The sequence below is a fragment of the Octodon degus genome, unplaced genomic scaffold (genome assembly GCF_000260255.1).
Source record: "Octodon degus isolate 3935 unplaced genomic scaffold, OctDeg1.0 scaffold00013, whole genome shotgun sequence".
Taxonomy (NCBI): domain Eukaryota; kingdom Metazoa; phylum Chordata; class Mammalia; order Rodentia; family Octodontidae; genus Octodon; species Octodon degus.
The window spans coordinates 9428244-9440625 of record NW_004524589.1 but is presented as its reverse complement, the minus strand read 5'-3'; positions in this window follow the sequence as shown (position 1 = coordinate 9440625).

Sequence of the window (12382 nt, the reverse complement as noted above, 5' to 3'; positions counted from 1 at the left end):
AATGAAAACAAAGTATGTGATAAAGGTTCTGGCTTATATCTGATTGTCTACACAAGGGTGGAGGTTTTGGGAATGACTAGAACATGATTTGTGAAGTTGGACTGGTTTCCTTGTTATGTTAGCATCATAAAAATGTAGATATTAACAAGGGAAGATCCACCCTTGATATGGACAGCACCAAGCCACAGAATTATAGCCTGGATGGAATAAAAAGATAATGACGGAAGGCTCACTTATTCCAGCCTGCCATGCTACGGCTATTTCTACTCTGGCAAGTCCATCTGCCAGGCTGTGCTATGTTTTTCTCTTTAAAATGGACAATGGTAATTTAAAAGGCTAATTTTCTTGCTCAATTATCAAAATAATGTAAGAGATTATTTCTACCCCCTTTTTATGAGTGACATCCATAACCTTTGGAAGGTTGTGTGGCCAGAAAGAGATCCTATTAATTTGTGACAAGGAAGCTTTATAGTTCCAGATTTTCTACAGCAACACTATTAATTAAAAAAAAACATATATTTAAAATACCTAAGCAGCAACCTGCTCAGGTTCCCCCTTCAGTCCCTCTCTTGGACAGAAGCTTTCTTTCCCCCAATAAGCATGTTCTGCTCTTAGCTTCCATTTGTTCCTAAAATTTATTCTTTGTTTAAAAACTAAATAAATAAATAAAACATAAAACATAAAATAACTTGGTTTTGGTTAAACTATTAATTCATTATAATTGCAATCATTTTTTTGTAACATGCATTTATTAAATATTTATTATAATGTATTGTGCAAGGTATTAAGGATATTACAGTTGGATAGAAATCATACACCTCTGCCTTTATGTATCTTAGGCTGAATTAAGAAAACAAGAACAATCAGGAATAAACAGTTATTCACATTATTGTTTATGTTAAGAAATATACTGGACAATTATAGATGTTACAGATACTTACCTGAGATGTGACATTTATGACTCAGGCAAGTGAAACTTTCGTGTTTAAGAAATAACTGATCTGAGACCTCTGTTAAGAAGGTTAAAAGGTGGTAACAATACATTAGGTAGACACGGTAGCAAAATATTAATTGACAAGTACAATTCTTATTCCTAGAATCTTAGGACAAATTACATCCTTGGCTATCTTTGCACATGAGATTAACTTAAGGTTTCTTAGGATGGGAGCTTATCATGTAATATCTGTCCGAACATAATGGGATCACAGGGCACTCATAAATAAAATAAAAACATAGAAAATGTAGAAGAAAAAAATTAAGATTTCTTGAAAAGCAAATGGTAATATTCCAATGTTACATAACTATATCTGTTAATATGAGCAACAGATTTCACAATGAAAATAGATAATATATCAATCATTTTTTAAAATGTATTTAGTACAGGGCCTACAGCATCTCACTATACAGATTTGACTCAGTGATCCTCCTGTTTTCAGCATCCCAAGTGCTGGGAGAGCATTCATCACCACCCCGACTCTCAACCACTGTCTTAGGGCATGCTGGGGAGGGACTGGCAGAACACACTGTGCACGGAAATATATCAACCATTGTTAATCAGCTATTCTTGTTTTAAAAGTCTGTAACATATGTATTGTTGTATGTTACCCTATTTCTGTCTTTGTTTCTGATTTTTGTTCTTGCTTTTGTTTTTACTATTCAAAATAAAATTATAATAAAGAATTAAGAAAAGAAATTGCCAGACAACAACAACAACAATAATAATAAACATAGAAAACTTATAAATAAGAAACACCAGAAAAGAAGTGACCATCAGATTCAAAAATAGTTTTGAAGATATTACTCTGGTCATAGTGAAAATGAATGAAAGGTTCACATGTTAAAATTTTCATCTAGTGAAGACAAATAATAGAAAATTTGGGGGAAAAGTACATGTCAGGAGAATTGATTGCAGCCAGTGCCCAGGCCTGGGCTGTGTGCAGGAATTTCTGGGTCAGGATGGATCCTCATTCAAGCCAGCACCCAACTCTTGCTTATAGGTGGGACTGCCCGTGGCCCTCTGGGTCCTCATTCTAGACAGTGCCCAGGCCTGGCTTGTGAGTGGGACCATCCAGGTCCCACTGGATCCTCATTCTAGCCAGCACCCAGGCCAAGTGTGTTTGGAGTTAACTTCCAGCACCAGACAGGCCTGGTGTGGAGCTCTGTGGCAGAACTTCCTGCAGAGGGGCTAGAGGCAAGACCCACCAGCTGATCCAGGAGCAGAACATTTTGCCTGAGTGGCACAGCAAGTTCATCTCCAAGGTCTGCAGCAGGAAGCAGTGGAACAGAGCAGCCAGACCTGAGCCACACCCACCTGGATATGTTTGATCTAGGACCTGGTGCTAAGGTAATAACTACACCAAAGCTCTAGACCAAAGATCAGAAGACAATGATATACAAAATGACAAAGAAAAGGAGCATTTTCAGGTCCTGAGCCCACCTAGAGCAAATATACAAGACAATAGCATAAAAAATTGGAAATCATGCATCTGAATTTTCTGAAACAGTAGCATCTAAAGTAAAGAAACAAGTGCAGAAAGGTACAGAGGAAATCAGATCAGAACTAATTTCTGAAGTAGAAAAAAAATGATACCTATAATGAAAGAAGTACTAAGTACTTCTAAGAAGACACTGATAAAAAAAAAATAGAGAATAGAAAAACGATGGAATCCTTGAATGAGAAAATAGGAAAGAAATAGAATGCATGAAGCAAATTCAAAGAGATATACAGGAAATTAAAACCTCAATCACATGCTGGTAAAACCATTTGATGAAAGTGAAGATAGTCTTTCAGACCTTGAAGACACCATTGCAGCTAGTGAAAAGGTAAGAAAAGATTTCCTAAAGAAAACTAGGATGCAGGAAAAAATAATTCAACATCTGAAAGATGATGCAAAGATGAGCAACGTAAGACTAACAGGCATCAATGAGAAAGAGGGAGTCATTAAAAATGATCTAAAGAGAATATGGGCAGAAGTAATAGCAGAAAACTTCCCAAATATGGAAAAACAATTAACATTCAGGTAACCAAAGCATATAGAAATCCAAATAACAGCAACCCAATTAAAACTACACCCAGACATATAATAATCGAGATTCCAGAAATTCAGCACAGGAACAATATACTAAAAGCTACTAGAGAAAGGATAGATCACATTTAAAGGAAAATCCATCTGAATAGTGGAAGATTTCTCTTCACAAACCATCAAGTCAAGATGAGCACGGAGCAAAGTACTACAATTCTTGCAAAACAACAGCAACAACAAAAAGAATCCAACCCAGACTGATATACCCTACAAAACTCTTTTGTCAAGTTTGATGGAGAAGTGAAATATTTCCATGACAAAGAACAACTAAAGAATTTCATGACGACAAAGCCAACCCTACACAGACTATCGAAAGATGTTCTAGAGAGGGATCAAAATGACCTCAAATACATGAATGAAAATGGAAAGAACCTCCAAATAAGGCAAACAATTAAACAAGGAGAAAAAGAGGTGTACAACAGCAGATAAATAACATGTCAAACATAAGTCAGTACAGCTTAATTATAACCATCAATGTAAATGGACTTACTTCACCAATTACTGACTGACAGTGCAGATTAGGAAGAACAATCTCCAACAATATGCAGTATAAGACTGCATCTGTCAATTGATTGGTTTATCTTCATGGTTTTCTCCATTTGATAATTTCAATAGTTCTATTATTTGTGCCTCAAGAACACAATGCTTTTCATGAATGATAAATAATGCTTTGTCCTGGCTTTATGGCTATTGACATAAGAAATACATTTTCTGCAAGATTAGAATTCAGTGTAAATGCTGCCAAAGTCCGTATAAATTTGAATGTGGGGAAATTTGAGAAATCATGTACTAAAATAAGAAAAGGCATTCTATACTATACATCTTAGTTTTGGAATACATCTATAAAATAACAGTATGTACATTGTTCTTAAATTATGGAATTATTTTAAAGAAAATGTTGTTTAAATCACTTTTCCATTGTTAAATGATAAATTTTCTTCTAATTCTAGAGAAGCATATAAGAAAACTAAGAAATCTTATTGGTAAATATTTTTTTTTCTTGTGTTCTTGATAGTACTTTAAAATAGATATTTTATCAGTAGATCTTCATTTGGCCTCTGATCTGCTTTGGATTTGGAATTTCTTTCTTTTTTGTATTAATGTTTAGGTTTGGATTTTCATTATGTAGATTTTACTGTTTTTAATGTGAAAATATGTGCTCTTGTATTTATCATTCTTTTGTTGTCAACAGTGTTGTGGTCTGAAATTTCACACTTCTTGTTATTTGTTAAATCCTGAAATCCTATGAGTAGGTTTCAGACCACTGATCTTGATCCTTCATTTTGTTTTTCAATTCAGTCAGAATTTTCATGTGTATATGTGACAGGCATATACTGCTCTCTATGTCATCAATTGTATGAAAGTTATGAGCATAATACAGTTTTTTATTTTATACAAAAAAGAATAAAACATCTTTTTTCGTTTATTTTCTAGAGGAGCAAGCAGGAAAGGAAGTACATTCTTTCCTAGAACTTCCAGAAAGAAGATGGCTTTACCAATAACTGCCCAGTTTAACAAAATTTCAACTGCTGATCTTCAGATTTTATATTAATCTGTAAATCTGCTTTTGCTTGCACAATGAAGCTAAATTGTACTAAGGTGTTAAGGCAATTATAGTAAATTAATATAGAAGTAAAATTGAAACATAGGCCTCAAGGTAGGAATCAACCTCTTAAATTTACATAGAATATAAATCTGAAAAACTTGATAATAAAAATAATTTCTTTAAAGGATCTTCATGAAATCTTTATAAAATCTCATTTTTAAATCCTATGTGCTTTTATAATAAGATACTCAGGCATGTCATATATTTATACATGTCCAATAACTTCAAAACAAATGGTATATTAATTTACTACATTATGACTACTATTAAAATTAGAAACTAGTTGTCTTGAAAACACACATTGTATTTCTCACATCTATTGGAGCCTAGAAGTCCAGCTGTAGTTTGCTGGAAGTTTTCTTTCCTCTGGTATATCTTCCTCGACTGGCAGATGGCCTCCCTGTTGCTGTCTCTACAAAAGGTTTTCATCCTATATGCACACATATACTCTTTTTTCTAATGTATTTGGCACAGGGTCTCTCTACACAGCTCAGACACATAGTGATCCTTCTGTGTTCAGCCTCCACAGTGCTGGGATTACAGGTCACCACACCCAGACTCTGTGGCTGGCTCAGCGTGCCTAGGGGCAGGGCCTGCATGGTATGTGGTGTCAGGGATGAAATCCCAGTTCCTGCACTTGCCTAAGCAGGTGCTTAGTCCATTGGGCTAATTTGTAGGCCCTGTACACATATACTCTTGATGTTTCTCTGTATTGTAAACTCTCCCTAGAAAGACATTACTTAGATTATATTAGAACCTGCCCTTATGGCCTCCCTTGAATTTAGCTGCAGCATTAATGACCCCTTAGGCAAGTACACAGATTCTAATTTCCAGGTCTTAAGGATTTAACATATGAATCAAAAGTAGGGGCACAATTTAGAACACAGAGGTTGAGAAGACCCAATAGCATTTCTAGTAAAGTGCACATTAATAACATTATCCTTAAAGTTATGACATAAAAGATCATCATTGAAGTGATCAGTGATCATATGAATTACTCCAACATGACAGGAAGTATTTATATACTAGGACAGAAAGTATTTATAGACTAGCACATGTGTCTCTGATTTCTCTGTTGACTCCAGAGGTCAGGGTCTTAATAAGATAAGATAGAAGGGTAAAAAAATCAACCCCAGATGCTAATGTCTAATAAAAATGACACTTTTTCATTTTTAAAACATAGATATATTTGTTTCTACTACAATAAAACATCATCTCTTTTGACTAATATAGAATTCATTGCAAACTGAGTTCTTTATGGAAAATTGACTTTCTTTTTGTGAGTAAAATTGTTCATCGTCTTATGAGTGGCATAGTGTTGTTTATGCTTTATCCTCGTGATGTGGCTTACTTTTGCACTAAAGGCTATTGTTATCACTTAAAAGCTTTGTCTATACAGAAGAAGAGGAGTAAAGATAATTCCCTTTCCTGTCATTGTAGCAATTAGGAGGCAGGGTCAAGTTGAGTGGCTCTGTGGCTGGCGCATGCGAGGAGTTACTGAAGCACACTTCTGTGTGTATGTGTGGGCGGATCTGCTGTATGATCACGGCTACGGGTGGATCCTTTGCCTCTTCTGATCTGTCGTTAGTGCCTTGCTCTGTCACCCAGACATCATACTATCAAAGCCTTTAATCTGATGAGCTTTTCTATTCTATTGTTTATGCCTTGGAGACAGAGGCAACTGTGGAACGAACCTCTCAAAACTGAACTAATTTAAACCTGTCTTCCTTTAAGCTGTGCCGGGTATTGTACGTCAGCATTGCAGAAAACAAAGTAACACAGATACATATATATATATATATATATATATATATATATATATATATATATATATATATATATTTTTTTAAATGGGAGAAGTGGGGAAGTTGCTGTGACTGCAACTAAGTATAAAATTTAGAAGCCCTTAAATATACTGGCTTGCAACGGTTTAGAAGTTTGGTGTGCAGACTAGAGTAGCTTCAGCATGATATGAGTAGAACTAAATGGGTGATTCTTGGTGTGGCTCAGAGGCCCAGAGTGCAGATGGGAGTATACACACTGGCACCAGCTGAGGAGGTTCACTGGGAACAAGGGCTCCATTGCTAATAGGACAAGAAGCTGTGTTTATTATATTTGAGCAGAATATTTGTCTGCATTTCACCCATACCCCGGTTATTATTATTTTTTTATATATATTTATGTATTTGGTTGTTGCAGGGTCTCACTATGCAGCTCAGACTCATGCAGAACCTCCTGCTTTCAGACTCCCTAGTGCTGGGATTGCAGGTGTAGGCTAGAACTCCCAGACTCCAGTTGGCTCAGCTGGCCCTGGGGGCGGGGCTGGCATGAACCTGGTTCCTGGGATCAAAAATCAGTCCCTGCGCTTGTCTAAGTTTGCCTAAGCATGTGTTTTATTCTGCCGAGCTGTCTCACCAGCCCCATACCCTGATATCCCTGATTATTTTCTTTTTTGAGAGAGAAACTGAGAGTAGGACCACAGCACTAACTGATCTGACAAAGGAAGTTGAAAGGCAACTCCACATTCACGAGCTGCTTTTAATGAGCTTTGCAGTGAGAATTAGTGGCAAAAAGCAGAATAGGAGAACGTCAGAAGAATTCAATTTTGGCTCAAAAGCCCATGCACAAATTTGAAGCCAAAAAAGAAGTAGTTGCTGAAATAATTAGCATCATTGAAAAGAAGCTAAGTACTTTGTACAGGAATAAGAAAAATGCTCTCAGGACAAACTAAAAATCATAATGACTCCACTTGTTGTAGGCTCAACAATTTTTTTTCAGAACCGGGGATTGAACTCAGACCCTTGTGCTTGTCAGACAAGCACTTATTATACAGAGCCATCTCCCTGGCCCCATGATCAACAATTAAGTGAGTAAACATTTTATTTGAGAAGCAGGTCTCCAGGACCACTGTTCAAGAGGAGCCTCTTAGGGAATTGGTACCTCAGGATTAATTGTACAGTGTCCAGTTGATCAAGCAGTCAGTGTGCACTCCTCACTTTAAGGGGTCTAGGTCCTGTCCATGTTGGGGATGGATGCTGGTGTTCTTCTTCGTCTGAATTTTGCCTCTTATTTGTTTCCTGACCAGTATAAACTAAGCACATTCTCTGTCCAAGTCCCTTCTACTCTAATGTTTGTACCAGCATGCCACCTGCAGGAGTTCTGTCATCCAGAAGCCCACTATCATGTCAAAGGAATGCATCCAAAGCCATGTGAAGAACTTCTGGGTCAGCAAAACATGAATCGGTGGGAAGAAGCAAACGGTACAGTGGAGAGCTAGGAAGTCAGACATGGCAGGAATCTGAAAAGTCTTTCAAGGTAAACTTCAGGATAGACCTGGCCCAATACAAGAGAGAGACTATTAGGGCTATAACTAGAAATCATGTGCCATGGATTCCAGATATGGAGTTATACGTATCAATATTTACCCTACTGAGATTTTGTATTGTTTTATGCTAAATCTATTCTATCCCCATTTAAAAAATTTTTCTTTATTTCTCCTTCTTTCTTTCTTTTGAATAAAAGAAATGCAAACTCAGTAATAATACTAAATTTAAAATATTTATATGATCTCATTTGTCAAAAGGCTCCTGTGTATACCCAGAAGGTACTACAATAGTTAGATGTTATAAACGTGTATAATTTATTTTTAGAAGATGCAAAGTTCTGCTAAAGTACTCATTTTATGTTTTCTGATAAATTTCTTATCCTTGAGCAGAATTTGATAAATGGTGGTTCCATACAAAACTGGTTTTGAAAAACCCTTCCTAAAGATGTTGAAAAACAGACTCATATGTGCAAGGCACTTTCCTCTTCAATTGTTCTTTCACTCTGATTATTTTTACTTAGATAATTATCGCAAATTGTGAAACCAGGTAAAACATGTATTTTTTTAAATAAACATGAAATACATCAAGAAGATAAAAACATGCTACTTTGGCAAAAGTCGTACAGTCAAGGAACATCCTGACATTCCCCCATTCATCCATTTGAACACAGGATATAAGCAGGAATGTACTCTTGAAAATACTATTCCAAGGAATTGTTTTAAAAATGCAACAACTACCTTTAAATGTTTTCAGATGCATCCATTTTCATCTCATAAAGTTATTTGTTTCCTACATATTATAATATCAAGTCTTTTTCTTTATTTTAATATCAAACTATCGAAGCTAATCAAAACAAATATTCCCCATATATAATATATTTTTATGATTAGGAAGAATGAGATTTGAGACTCAGAGCTATGAGAAATCTATTTATTTTCCAATTATCTATCTGATAGTAGCTCTGCACACATGCAGAATAATGGTTGACATAGAATTTTATAAAATAAATTGATTTTATCATAGACAGTTTAGCATGATGAAGTTTGACTTCTAAATGTCATTATGTCAGAGTTCTCTCTTTCAAAAGTTCAAGCCTGGTGTCTTATCACACATCTGTAATCCCAGCACTTGGGAGCCCGAGGAATGAGGGTGGCTGTGGACTCAAAGCCAGCCTGTACTACGTAGTTTAGTGCCAGCTTGAACTAAACAATGAGCCACTCGCCCTCCCAGCATAATATAAAATAAATAAATAATGAAAACAATTACAAATGAAATGCTTTATTAAAATGTTTAAAATGCATTAGGATGAAATTTCCTCTAATTCTTTAATGAATATTTTATTCCTGCTATTTTTAATTTAATCAAATATTTATATATTCTCATAGTCATATATAAAATACTGTTTATGAAAAATACACTGATACTCTTCCTTATAGCACACAATAGAGAAAAATTTAATCATATTAGATTCAGTTAATATGTAAAAAATATTTCTCAGCAGTTCAAATGCTACACTATATTTTGGGTGGAGTATAATCAAATGCATGTGCTTACATATAATGTAGGTTCATCTTTGTATCTGTATGACTGCATGGAGGTTGATAAAGCAGATAAAACTCTGAGATTTTTCTTTTTTCTATTTTGCTCCGAATGCCTTGAGGGCAGGTTTGGCTGGCTGGAGTTGTGGGAATGGAACTCCAGCAACCTGCAACCTGAGGCTGACAGCTTTGCGGAAGCAGCCACTTAAAGGCCTGAGCTAGGGCCAGGCCCCCTCTGAGATTTTTATAGTGTCAACAGCACAAACATTATTTGAGTACATGAGAAAAATACTATCTTTCTCTTAGTGATGTACATAACAATAAATATTATACTACTAAGGCAAGTACTTATTTAATATATGGAACTTTCATGAAAAACTTATTTAAACCGTGGAATATTTAAGGAAAGCCAACATATTGATTTTGGATAATTTCTGTCTGCAAGATAATGTAAAGTGTATCAGTTCTGTCCATGAATATGCAGTAATTAGCTGTCATATGATGGATGATGTGTAAAAAGTATAGCCACCAAGAAATACCAGGAGCAATCCTGGGGCTTAGCAACATAATAACTTTACATTTTACTGCATGTAATGTTTTCAATAGCCACATGAAGAGCCTCTCAAATAAAAATATGAAAACATAATGGGTAATATTATTGTTATAAAAATAGAAAAATTGGAGTTCTGAAGCACTGTCAGAAATATATATGTTGACATATATATTTTTCATATACGACATACATGAAAAACTCAAATATGTGTTGACTAGGAACCAAATTGAAGTCACAAACAACAAACACTCGATCATCTGAGGTCATCTTTCCTTGGAATATTTAAGCATCTCAAACATTATGGCTAATTTCATTTATTTTTATATTTGATGTTTTTCACATTTCTTTCCTATATGGATCAATGTGAAGATGCAAACAACTCATTGATTGACTTTGAGATTATAAATTTTCCTTTTGTTTTCTTGCTCACATTTTGCAGTCAAAATGTTTCAATCAACATATATTAATGTGTATCACAGTTGAGAATTACAAATATATTTATGTTAAATTATATACTGATAATTCATACAAATGAATGTATATAAGATATATAGATATGCATAATATAACATATATACATTGTAGTTTATATATTATCAGTCCATTTATCACATTATTATGATATAAATATACATATCACTATGTTCAGTGGCTCTCTACGATGGAGTTACCTCTCCGACATCATTTATGCATTTATTCCTACATATGAAGAAACAGGGTCTTGCTATGTTGCTTCAGGCTCCTTAAAAGCTGTGATTATAAGAGTGGGTTATAGACTGGATAAAAAGGAAGTAGCACACAAGAAAAAGAGAATGGACACCCAAATAGAAAAGAGTAGATCTGAATAAAAAAATAGCGACAATAGAAAAGTGAGGAGAGAGAGATTGAAAGAGAGAGAGAGAGACAGACAGACAGAGACAGAGACAGAGACAGAGACAGAGACAGAGGGAGACTGATATTTTATCTGATGTCTTTGTTCTATAAACATAACTTTTGTTCACTGAGTATCAAGTATCAGCTCAGGACCTTCATAATAAATTTCTCTTAATTATTACACTAGTACAGGTTAATATGTGATTTGTATGCAGCTAAAGTGCCCTTACTTTTTCAGAGATATTGCAGAGATCAAAAGGCTTAAAGTAGCTAAAAGGAAGTTATAAACTGTAAAGTTGTATATTGACAATGCTTTTGTAATGACATAATACTTCCTTAATGTTGACTCAGTACTTATAAGAGTCTTTGTCTCCTTTATTCAGTGACTTTTAGGGAATAATAAGATTCAATTAGTAATTAAAAGAAATGTTGATGTTACATTGCAATCTTCAGATACAAAGGAAGATACAGTTATGAGTGGATGTGAACCTGAGGATGTCATGAAGTATTACTGTATGTCTACAAGTAAGCCATAAATATCTGATAATATCTCAATGATTAGAGAGCTTTGTAAATGAATATGCAACACATATGGGAAAATTACAATTGTTTTCATAAATTACTGTGTATCCATTTTAAAATGTCATGCTAAGGAAGGTAATTGTGTATGCAGTCATAGATAGTGAAGGTCATTTTGTATGGGGAAGAGATAGGGTGTCACTGAGAATGACTCTTGGAGAAATATCTTTGCTAGTGTATGTGCTGTCAAAGCAAGCACTTGGAGAGCTATCTTTTTTTTTTTTTTTTTTTTGGAAGAACCAGGAATTGAACTCAGGCCCTTGCATTTGCCAGGGAAGTGCATATACCACTGAGCCATCTCCCTGGCCTCGGAGAACTATCTTTTTAACAATATTTGTTAAAATAAAGAAGATACAAGAAGCGATATTTACATTTTACTGGTTAATAAACCTGTGTATATCTTCCAAATGTCCCCAGATCTTTGTTTATGTTAGTAATATCTTATTTATTTATTTACTATCTATCTATTTATTTATTTGGAACAGGGTCCCACTACACAGCTTGGACTCAGTGATCCTCCTCACTCAGCATTGGGATACAGGCCTGAGCCACCAGTCCTGGTTTCTGTGGTCGGCATGGCATACCCAGGGTTTCAGGCCTGCATGGCATGCAGTACCAGGGATTGAACCTGGGTCATTGCATTTGCCAGGAAGACACTTAGATCACTGAGCTATCTCCCAGCCCTGAAAAGAAATGGGATCCAATGCAAGCACTTATGCCACTGAGCTATCTCCCCAGCCCTTCTCTACCGCATTCAACTCAGATTTTTGTCAGTGGACCTAACTATATGTGCATATTAACATTTATGGTAAATATATATATAT